This window comes from Podarcis gaigeae, assembly GCF_964106915.1.
Source record: "Podarcis gaigeae genome assembly, chromosome: 4".
NCBI classification, from domain to species: domain Eukaryota; kingdom Metazoa; phylum Chordata; class Lepidosauria; order Squamata; family Lacertidae; genus Podarcis; species Podarcis gaigeae.
This window is the reverse complement of record NC_139677.1, coordinates 35,702,365-35,713,135: the sequence shown is the minus strand read 5'-3', so window position 1 is coordinate 35,713,135 and position 10,771 is coordinate 35,702,365.

Genomic DNA, 10,771 nt, shown 5'->3' with positions numbered 1-10,771 from the left:
CATCCCAAAGAACAAAAACACCAATGAGATGTTTCCCTTGCAGTGTTCTGCTGACCAGGAGTACCTCTGTCTTGTCTGGATTAAGTTTCAGTTTGTTTGGTCACATTTATCCTATTACTTGCTCTAATCTGTTCAAAACCTCCAGTGTCCCTAGTTTGAGATGGAAGTAAGTGTGTGTGTGTGTGTGTGTGTGTGTGAGAGAGAGAGAGAGAGAGAGAGAGATTGGGAGATGCACCTTGATGTCTGCATAGTTAGTGATGACAAAAAGGTCAAAATCTCTGGGCAACCTCCACAACAGTTTCACGTGGCTGTTGAGAAGCATAGTTGACAACAGGAAAATGATGAGAGACATGAAAGGCATCATGCAGGAGTTCTCCAACACCTCCTACAGAAATCTGACCTGTAGGAAGGACTGGAACCACCATAAAACAGTACCTCCAATGGCAACTGTCTAAACCAGGAGTGGACAGGAGGTAGCTAGCAGGGTGATCTGAAGTAGATCAGCAACAATTTATGGCTCGAAATAGATTATTAATAGCAGCAATGAAATGACGCTTCCCTGACCTAAAATAAGCTGCTGAAACGAGGACAGCTCAGGGTAAGAGTGGCCTTTTTATACAGAATAATTTTGAGCTCCGTTCAGTTATGAGACTCAGAACAAATTTATCTAGGCTCAGAATTATTAATTCCTTAGTTAGCGTGTGTCTTTTGCCCCAAGCCGTCTTAGCTGGTGGGTCTCGGAGTTATGATAGAACTAACATTAGATCTTAGCAGCCCAAAGCCTAGACCTATGTTTCCCAAACTTGGGTCTCCAGCTGTTTTGCGACTACAACTCCCATCATCCCCAGCTAGCAGGACCAGTGGTCAGGGACAGGGCCGTCTTAAGCATATCCAGTGCCGTGGTGCAAAGCGCCCCCCGCCAGTTTCCCAGAGTTTTTTAGGGAGGACGGCACTGCCGGCGGGGCTGGAGGAGGCGGGCAATGGCTGGAGGGCAGCTCCTCTGGCAGGGAAGAGGCAGAGGCTGGACACTGTGCCTCCCGGCTCAGCTGGCGGCTTCGTGCCACAGTGGCCATGGCAGACGGAAGCTCTGGGTGCAGCACTGCTTCGGCGTGGCATGGAAGAGGTGGGCGAGGGCGGCGAGCTGATGCCAGGAGGCACTGCATCCAGCCTCCCCCTCTTCCCTGGTGCCCTCCAGAACTTGGTGCCCCGCACCACTAGCCTCTATGGGTAAGATGCCCCTGGTCAGGGATCATGGGAACTGTAGTCCAAAAACAACTGGAGACCCAAGTTTGGAAAACATTGCTCTAGACAATCCAGAAGAATACCATGGTCAGTGAGTGGTGTTAAGTCTGCCGAGAAGTCCAGGAGAACTAAAAAAGAATGTACACTTATATTGCCCGATTCCCAGCATAACTTATCTACCAGGACTTCTTAGGGCTCTGGCTATGTGCCAGTGCCAATTAGTTGGAATAATGGGCACACACATCCATTAAATGCCTTGGGGAAGAAAATGCAGGTTCTCCCATATGTCGGCATAAGTCAGATCTTGTAACGTAATAACTAATAAGCACAACAGTCGCGTATTTATCCGGAAACCGTTGCTTTCTAAAGCTTCAGCATGGATTGAGCGAACGTTTTTATTTTGGTATGTGTGAAAAACAGTTTTATATGTTTATGCGTTGCTTTGAGGTTGTGTGGGATGAAATCCTGGCCCTATTGAAATCCGTGGGAGTTTTTGGCCAGCACCCCTCAGTGCGAGCAGCATGTAACAGTTTTACACGTAGAAGTCTGTCTCTCTTTAAACTAGGAACAGATTTTATTCCCTTGGATTTGCCCCATTTGGATCTGCCTCATCCCAAGGGGTCAACCAAAAAGCTCACACATGCCTAATAGCATCTTAAATTCCAGTTTTAAAGAAACCCAACAACTCTGGAGGTTCTTTGAACTGTTTTTCAGCCAATAAGACTATCAGAGGTACGAATGAAAAGAGTATGCACGGTTAACATCATACATTAATTCTGGCCTTTTTGTACAGTGAGTTTCTCCCATGCATTGTGAATTTTCTCAAATAATAAGTAGTTTGTGTGTGGAATATCATACTTGTGTCATAGGGTGTGAACGCTTATATCAGGCATAGGCAAACTTGGCCCTCCAGATGTTTTGGGACTACAACTCCCATCATCCCTAGCTAACAAGACCAGTGGTCAGGGATGATGGAAATTGTAGTCTCAAACAATCTGGAGGGCTGACTTTGCCTATGCCTGGCGTATATGAGCATCTCGTACGGTATTTTGATTTTTGAGATCTAGAACCCATATTGTAGGAGTGGGAGTGTTTTTCAGCCTGAGGGTGGTATTCCTGCATCAGTAACCTTCCATGGACCACATGTCCATCAGCAATGGGCAGGGCCAGAGGCAGAAAGTGGGAGTGACTAAATGTGAGTGGTTTCTTTGTCCCATGTAGCTGCAACCTGAGACCTGTGTAGCACCTACTATAGCGGGGGGGTTGCCAGTCTTTTGGGGTCTGTGGGGCACGTTTCTAAACCAGAGAAACTGCCATAAGAACCACACATACCAAACACACAGTGCAACCGATTCTGTTGGCTATAATAGAATGCTTCTTTCAAGTCCCCATTTCAGCAGAGGGAAGGGGAGGAGAGACCCTTGCAGGCACAAGGGAAGGTCTCTGTGGGCGTGAGATCCCTGTAGTACAGTCTAATCCAATTAAGCCTGCCATCTCCTCCTCCGCTCTTATCTCAAGACTCTGACTAAAAGCAGACTTTGTGGCCTTGGTATCAAGACAGTTTCCTCTCCTTTCACCATTTAGTTTGCCATCCAGTCTGATGAAGGGTTTGGTGAATTCAAAAGCCTGGTCGCTTCTTTTGTGATGTTTTGGCTGGTCCTAATAAAGAAATATTGCCCAGCTGTGGGTTTTGAAATTATAATGCATGGAAACCAAAACTGTGGAGCAGAGCTTTGAAATGAAATTGTGCTTATGATCTTTCTCGGCGGTGACCTAGAAATAATTTCTCCTGACTTGCGGAGATGAAATGTTATGAACATCTTGTCCTTGTGAGTGGCAGGGCTGCAACTGCTAAAATTCCCAGGCCTCTGAGAAATAAATGAATATATAACCACTGCAAAAGTCTAGACAAAATTGTTTTAGTTACCAGTAAACATCCATTTATCTCCACGGTTGGTTCAGGAGAAATTAATTTTAATTTAATTAACTCTATGCATAAAATATTATGAATTTCAAAAATAATTCTGTTGACAGTGGACTGTATCCAACAAAGTCATGGTCAGAGTAGATGCACTGAAATTAATTAACCCGAGTTAGGCCTGGGAGTCTTGTCCATCAGGTTTACTGGGTTTACTCTGAGTAGGATTAGCATTTAATACAACCCATCACTATATATTATGAATAATGCAATGTTTCAGTAAATAATTCTGCATCTGTCTCAAAAGTAACAAAGTTTTCCCTGGAAGTGAATTCTATTTATTTATTTTTTGCTGAATTATCCCAAATCTAACATTTTCAGCAGTCTCATCTTTTTACTTGCTGTGCCTCTTTAAGCACAAAGCCAAGAGTAGACATTTTCACCTTGACCCAAAGCAATGTAAGTCACATCACTCTGGATGAGGGTCCAACAAACTGCACAACTCAAAGGGGCTTGGGCTGTCTTGAACAACACCTGCTCAGGCTACATAGCAAATTTCTTGTGAAAGCATGAGGAATTTCAGAAGCAGCTTGTAATGTAGCCTATGGGAGTGCCATTCAAAAAGGGAAAACCTGGAAAACACCAATTACAAGCATGTTAAATTTGCTTTGGTTACTAATACTAAGAGGGCAGCTTCAAATGTTCCACTTGCCACAAGTGAAGTATCAATTCTTACTTCCATGGGGTTTGTTTTGCAGACCTTCTGCCACAACGACAAGGTCATTATCTTCTTAAGTCTGCTTTGGGTTTCTTTGCTCATTTCTTGACTGCATTCACGATCCCTTTCCATCTTGAGTGCTACCAATGAGGACACAGAGAGTTTTTCATGCTTTCTTCCTCCACATAAACGACAAAGGCATTTTCTACAGAAGAAACCTTGCCATTCTCTCTCTGCACACTGCTAAGCTGCTTAAATCCCACAAAAGTGAACTGTGGTACAGCAGCTGGCATCAAGAAGTAGGGCTGGAGACAGCCAAGTTCCAATATCCACTAAGCAAGGGTACTCATTGGCTGAGCTTGTTTCAGTCCCTCCCTCTCAGCGTAACTACCTCATTTATTTATTTAATATCAAGGTTTACACCCTGCCCTTCAGTCAAATTATTAGGCCATCTTAAAATAAAATATTACTATGAAATATTAAAACTGAAATTGAAAAAACAGTAAATCCATAAAAGCTACATTTAAAAAAATAAAATACAAACCAGAGTAATAGGGAAAGGAAAAATAAAAGTGTAAAAGCCTGGGGAAACCATAAGGTTGGGGAGAGCATTCCACATCCAGGATGCCAGCACTGGAGAAAAAAATAATCCATTTGCTGGGTACCTCAGGCTGGAGAAAAGAGTCTTCAAGCAGGCATACTTGGAGAATCTAGTCCTAAGCCATAAAGGTCTCGCAGGGTAGTTGTGAGGATTAAAAGTACTGGAAGAAATATATATGCCCCCATGAATTCCTTCAAGGAACGACAGAATAAGAAGGAAACAAATTCTACAACCCCACCAAACAAGATCCTCAGCTCTCTCCCTATACTTTTTTATTCTCTTTGATTCCTCTTGCAGTTCACTGTCCACTGATGTTATCCCCCAGCCACTGGCCTTCTGAGTTGCTTGCCTCTAACCTAAGGTTACCAGATGTCCCTGTTTCCCGGGGACAGCCCCCAGATTTACAAATCAGTCCCCATACAAAATCCATTGAAGTTGAAGTTGAAAAGAAACGCGCTGCGATTCTCCGTTCTCCCGGACGGCGGGCAAAAGTCTTTGCTCCCCCCCGCCTGCCTTCAAAAGCCATCCGGGATAGCGGGAAGCGCTTCCCTGCTATCCCGGACTGCTTTTAAAATGCTGGCGGTGGGGAGCAAAGCCTTTCGGCCCCCGCCGGCCTTCCTGGACCTCTTCTGAAGGCCGGAGGGGGGGGAAGGCTTTGCTCCCCACCGCTAGCATTTAAAAGAGGTCCCCGGAGATTTCCCTATGGGCTTTCTTCTTGCGAAGCAAGCCCATAGGGAAATTCGTTTTGCGAAGCGCCTCCAAAACGGAAAACCCTTTTGTCTAGCGGGTTTTTCGTCTTGCGAGGCGTTCGTCTTGCGGGGCACCACTGTACTTCTATGCACTTCTATCACTCACAGTTGGCATTATGTAGAGCCTTGCTGGATTAGACCAAAGGCCTATGCAGTCCAGCATCCTGTTCTCACGGTGGCCGAGATGATGCCTATGGGAAGCCCACAAGCAAGACTTTAATGCAACAGCAGCATTCTCCCCACTTACGATTCCCAGAAATTGGTATACAGAGACGCATTGCATCCAGTTGTGGAGGTAGAACATAGAGCCATCATAGCCTTTGATAGCTAGTAGACCCTGTGGGTTAAACCACAGAGCCTAGAGCTTGCTGATCAGAAGGTCGGCGGTTCACATCCTCGCGATGGGGTGAGCTCCCATTGCTCAGTCCCTGTTCCTGCCAACCTAGCAGCTCGAAAGCATGCAGTGCAAGTAGATAAATAGGTACCACTCCAGAGGGAAGGTAAATGGCGTTTCTGTGCGCTGCTCTGGTTCGCCAGAAGCGACTTAGTCATGCTGGCTACATGACCCGGAAGCTGTACGCCAGCTCCCTTGGTCAGTAAAGCAAGATGAGCGCCGCAACCCCAGAGTTGTTCACGACTGGACCTAATGGTCAGGGGTCCATTTACTTTTACCTAGACACTGATAGCCTTATCCTCTATGAATCTGTCTTCACACACACACACATAATAGTATCTTAACCTATTATTGTGGGTTTTTAAAAAAGTTTTCAATACTGCTGGTGCTGAAAGTAGTGACCAAAATAAAGTACATCCTCACCAGATGTTTCCACCATCACCTACCCAAGGTCTTAATTCTCCTTATTTCTCTTCCTGGGCATTGAATGGCACGCGAAGGAATCAGTTTTATCAGCAGGAACCATTCATATCTATTCTCTTTCCTTCAATTGTCACAAACTGCTTCTGTTGAGTTATTATGGCAGCTCATTCAAAACAAACACTACAACCGTTAATCCTGCAGGCAGTTAAAACTGCAATCTTCAAATGATAGGTTGCTCACTCTCCAGAAGCTCCACACAGAAAAGAAATCATAGTAAGCTACACTTTGGGGGGGAAATTCCCTCTGTAATCTTCTATAATGTAACAGCCCCTTCCTGCTCCCCCCAGCCAATGCATGTGAAATCTGTGTTTTATGTGACTTAAATTAATGGAAAATTAATGCAGACAAAGCTTTTTTGGCCTTAATTTGAGCCTGGACTTAGCAGGACACCCTTCAGTCCTGTCTACAATATAAACTTACATAGATTATATGACTTTAGCTGCCATTACATTCCAGGATTTGTTGCAGATCTCCAGTGTGGATCTTATTATTTATCGTATTTTTAAATGTCCTTTCTCTCATTTGGAAGCTTAGAGCAGCATACAATTAAAATAAATTCTGGTTGTAAATACATAATTAAAATACAGTCTGGTTATATTTAAAAAATCTGGGCAAAGGTATTGCAGGAGATGGATAAGTCCATGCACACAGATATTCCCTGTGATCCCAGTTTATGTTTGCTTTCCTTGTTTCCTGACCCAGTAACACACATCTGAAATAGCTATGCAGTTGGTAGCTTCAAGACAGACCATAACAGAGAACGGGAAAGACACGAAACACTTGAATTCGGACATGTGGCATAAGAAACTATTATTTGTCTCTGTTTCTGAAAAGCTCGCACATCATCTAAAATGCAGTGTTTATAATGGTTCAAATGGAGGAGGTTTAGACCTAGTACATTGAGTGCAAGGGCATATGATAGTAACGGAGAGTGGCCAAAGCACCAGACAGTTAAACACACGTGCTAAAGACATTCGGGGAGAAAGACCATTTGAAGGTGTTTCCAAGCCAAGATGGATGAGCTGCAGTGCTTGGTCTTAGAGATATTGTTGGCGTAATGGAAGTCTGGTGGAAGGGAGAGAACCAGTGGGGCATGTCTATCTCTGGATACAAATTCTGTAGGAAGAACAGGGAAAGGCATACTGGAGGTGGTGTCCTCAATTTCATTAATTTAATGCGCAACACTGGATCGTTTCTGCTACACTATTTCTGTTTTTGACTGCCATTCCTTTCCCTAGGCTAGTTGGGTGGTTCTTACTTGTGTTTCAGTAGTGAGTGCCTTTGGCTTTGAGGTTTGCAGTCTGTTGTGTCGGTTATCGCATCATATCAAGCTGTCTTTGCCACAATCCTTTTACTTTTGCACTAAAAACTCCTGTCCCAATTCAGCAAGGGAGAAGCATGGATGTGGAAACAGTTGAGGCTTGCAGGTTCCCTAGTAAATCAGTAGCCAAAGTGCAAGTACAGTGGTACCTCAGGTTACAGACACTTTAGGTTACAGACGCTTCAGGTTACAGACTCTGCTTACCCAGAAATAGTACCTCTTTTTATAGAAAAATAGTGCTGAATACCAGTACCGCCACACACATACATAGGAGACTGGCTAGAGGGGCAGTTAAAACCTTTGTATGACAAGGAAGTTAAAGGTGTGCTAAATGAGGAACATAAGGTTGCAGATAATTCTTTTTGATCCTCTTCACAGAAGATGTAGATCCTGTGTCTTAAACTTTCTCAAGAAGGGGATCTGAGGAACTGAGGCAAACAGAGGTGACAAAGTCAGGGTCAAGGAACCTGCAGCTGTCCAAATGTTTGGGTTCATTTTCCACAATCCCTAATCATTTGCAATGCTGGTTGTAGCTGATGGGAGCTGGAGTCCAGAAGCTTCAAGAGGACATATAGAGTTTTCATCTCTGTTTTAAAGTGCTGTTTGAATAAAAAGCAGTTTAGATCTAAAATAAACACTTTCTCATAATTGGTGCATGCGTTAACACGCCATATAAGTTTCCAGTCCAAATACCTTTATTACGTTTGGATCAGTACATTTCTAGGTCTCTACTCCAAGGTGTCAATCACTTGCATAACATGTAGCTATCATTCACCCTGCTCACAGCTTTCCTGATTTTCTGCATGGCAGGACAGACATATTGGCTGAACTGTATTCTGCCAGTTCCAAAGCAAGCAATTTAACTTTAGGCAGAGATAGCACATTATTTGGAAGACACAGCTTAAGATATATGACTGCTACAATATAATGTTGGCTTTTAAAATCTCAAAATGAATAAATAGCGTTGTTCACTTTTCTATTCCTTTATGCTTTTGCTATTAGGAATAAATATTAGGGGCCGACCATTTACACAGACAGGTTTTGTGTGTCTAAAAAGATAATGTTCCCCGCAGAGCACTCAAATTGTATGGGTGTTCCCTTGATGTTAAAAGTGAGCAATAAATCTGGTGACAGGGACAGTTGCCATCTTAGCCCAGTTCATCCCATTTTTGGTAGCTTGGAGACAAAAGCCATCATTCAAAGAAATATACCAGCTCTTTGCCCAAGGACTTATCCACACTCACTTGCCTTTTTATGAGGTGATCCACAAGCAGTAGGGGAGTAGGAGAAATAAAGGTTGGAAACAATGCAACAAACTAAGCTTCTAGAATTCAGCAATAGCCATTCATTGTTTATAGTCATGTTTCAAAGGTATCCTCTCAGTTAACAATATATACTAATAATTTGGGGGTCCCTCCGCTGCAGGGTGCCCTAATTTTTTGCACACTTCATATACCTATAAATCCACCACTACCCCCACTCCCTGCTGATGTGCGTGGCTGTTTCCTATGCACGTTCATGAGTCTGGAGTGGCCTCACCCACCACTGGCACGGCCTCCCAGAGGTTAGCTAGCACTGCACTGGAGAGAAAACCCTCACCTTTTTGTGAGGGTGATTAAGCCTCACAGGAGAAAGTCATTGTTAAGTTGTGGGTGAACATATCAGACGACACAGCGATTCTTCAAACAGCTCTTGTTTATTCACAGGCCAGAACAGAACTGAACAGCAAACAGATCAGCCGGCCTGCTTTTATAGGCAGCCAGCTGTCAACATTGTAGCAACAACAACCCAGGGTTTCCCGCCTAAAATAACTGATGTGGACCTGAGTGAAAACTATCTACACGATACTCCTGGTGGCCAGGGTGAGAACTTCAATACATAACAGTCATGGTAGTGATGGACAAATGGGACGGAGAACTATTCTCCCTCTGGGCTATGTTTCCTCCTTTGTGGACGAAGACAAGTGTTTAAACACTCTCAGCTTGTAGAACCATCTAACTTTCTCAGATCATACCTCAGTCCATTGACCCAGCTTGGCAGAAAGGTGGGATATAAATACATTACATAAACAATAAATAAAACAAATAATCCTACTTGCCTTATATCTGGTATTGCATATGATGCTCTGCTTCTGGTAAGATAAAGGCCTACTAGTCAGACATTGGACTTATTTCAAATTCTGTCTGATACAACTACCTTATCTAACGCTTACTTCACACATCTTTTCACAAATTCTTATCACAAATTCTTTTTAGGAGTCAACACACGCAGCAAAGTACCTTTAATATGTTCTCTTAAAATCTTCCCCTCAAAGTTCCCCTTTGCTCTGCAGGTCAATTTGTACACAAAACTCCAAGCCATCAAATATAACACATGCACACACACACACACATCAAATAATGGAAACTGCTCTGAAAAATTCTATATTTCAGACATCGCAAGATCATGGAGGTTCTAGGTTTAAAAGGATATTTCCAAACATCACACAAGGAACTTGTGCTTCTGGTTGAACTTGTGCTTCTGGTTGACCTATGAGCATGCTGGCATTATCCCTGGTGTAGTGGCGACATGGAGTACCAGGACCATAGGAACAACCTGAATAGATAAATGAAGTGTTTATTCAGTTCTCCAAACGCACTGATAACTTATTTTTAACCTAGTTTGATGCTTGGAATGCTTAGGATGCTAGAAGGCAAGCTATTCAGACATTGTTCCTGCAAATCAACTCACAAGGACATTGCTAGAGAATTTAGCTCCCTGCTGATTCAGAGGTAAGCATCAGTCCCCTACCCCCACTGCTCGTTCCTAACAGTGACCTACTTTGTGTCTGCCATACTCAGCCTTTGTTGTTTGATGGGGGTGGGGAAGATAGATGTCAAGGAAATTGCAAGACACACATTCCCAGGCAGCTACTGGCAATTTTCTTTTTATTACCTTGAGCGCTCTTTTTACAAAGAGGTTAGTGCTAACAGTTCAGAAGGTAAGCATTGTCTCTGACAGCTAGTCTGTATCCTGTGTCAAGCCAACATCTTACAAACAGCTCCAATGGTCCATACCCAAGTGATGCAGAAACCCATTTGCAAGTCAGTGCGATCTTTTCACTTTTCACACTCTCTGTAGTCCAGAGCATAAACCTAAATCTCTCTAACTCTTGACACACCTGTTAATCTTTAATATGTTTGCTATTTTCAGCAATGTTAGAATATTCATAATGCTGTTCTCGTCTTCAGGGGACTTCTAAGTTGGAAACGAGGAATTACCAATAAGGAATGGGGCTCAGTGGTAGAATATATGCTTTGTATCTCCTTTTCCCTTCTGTATTGTAGTTTCTCTGAAACGTCTAGA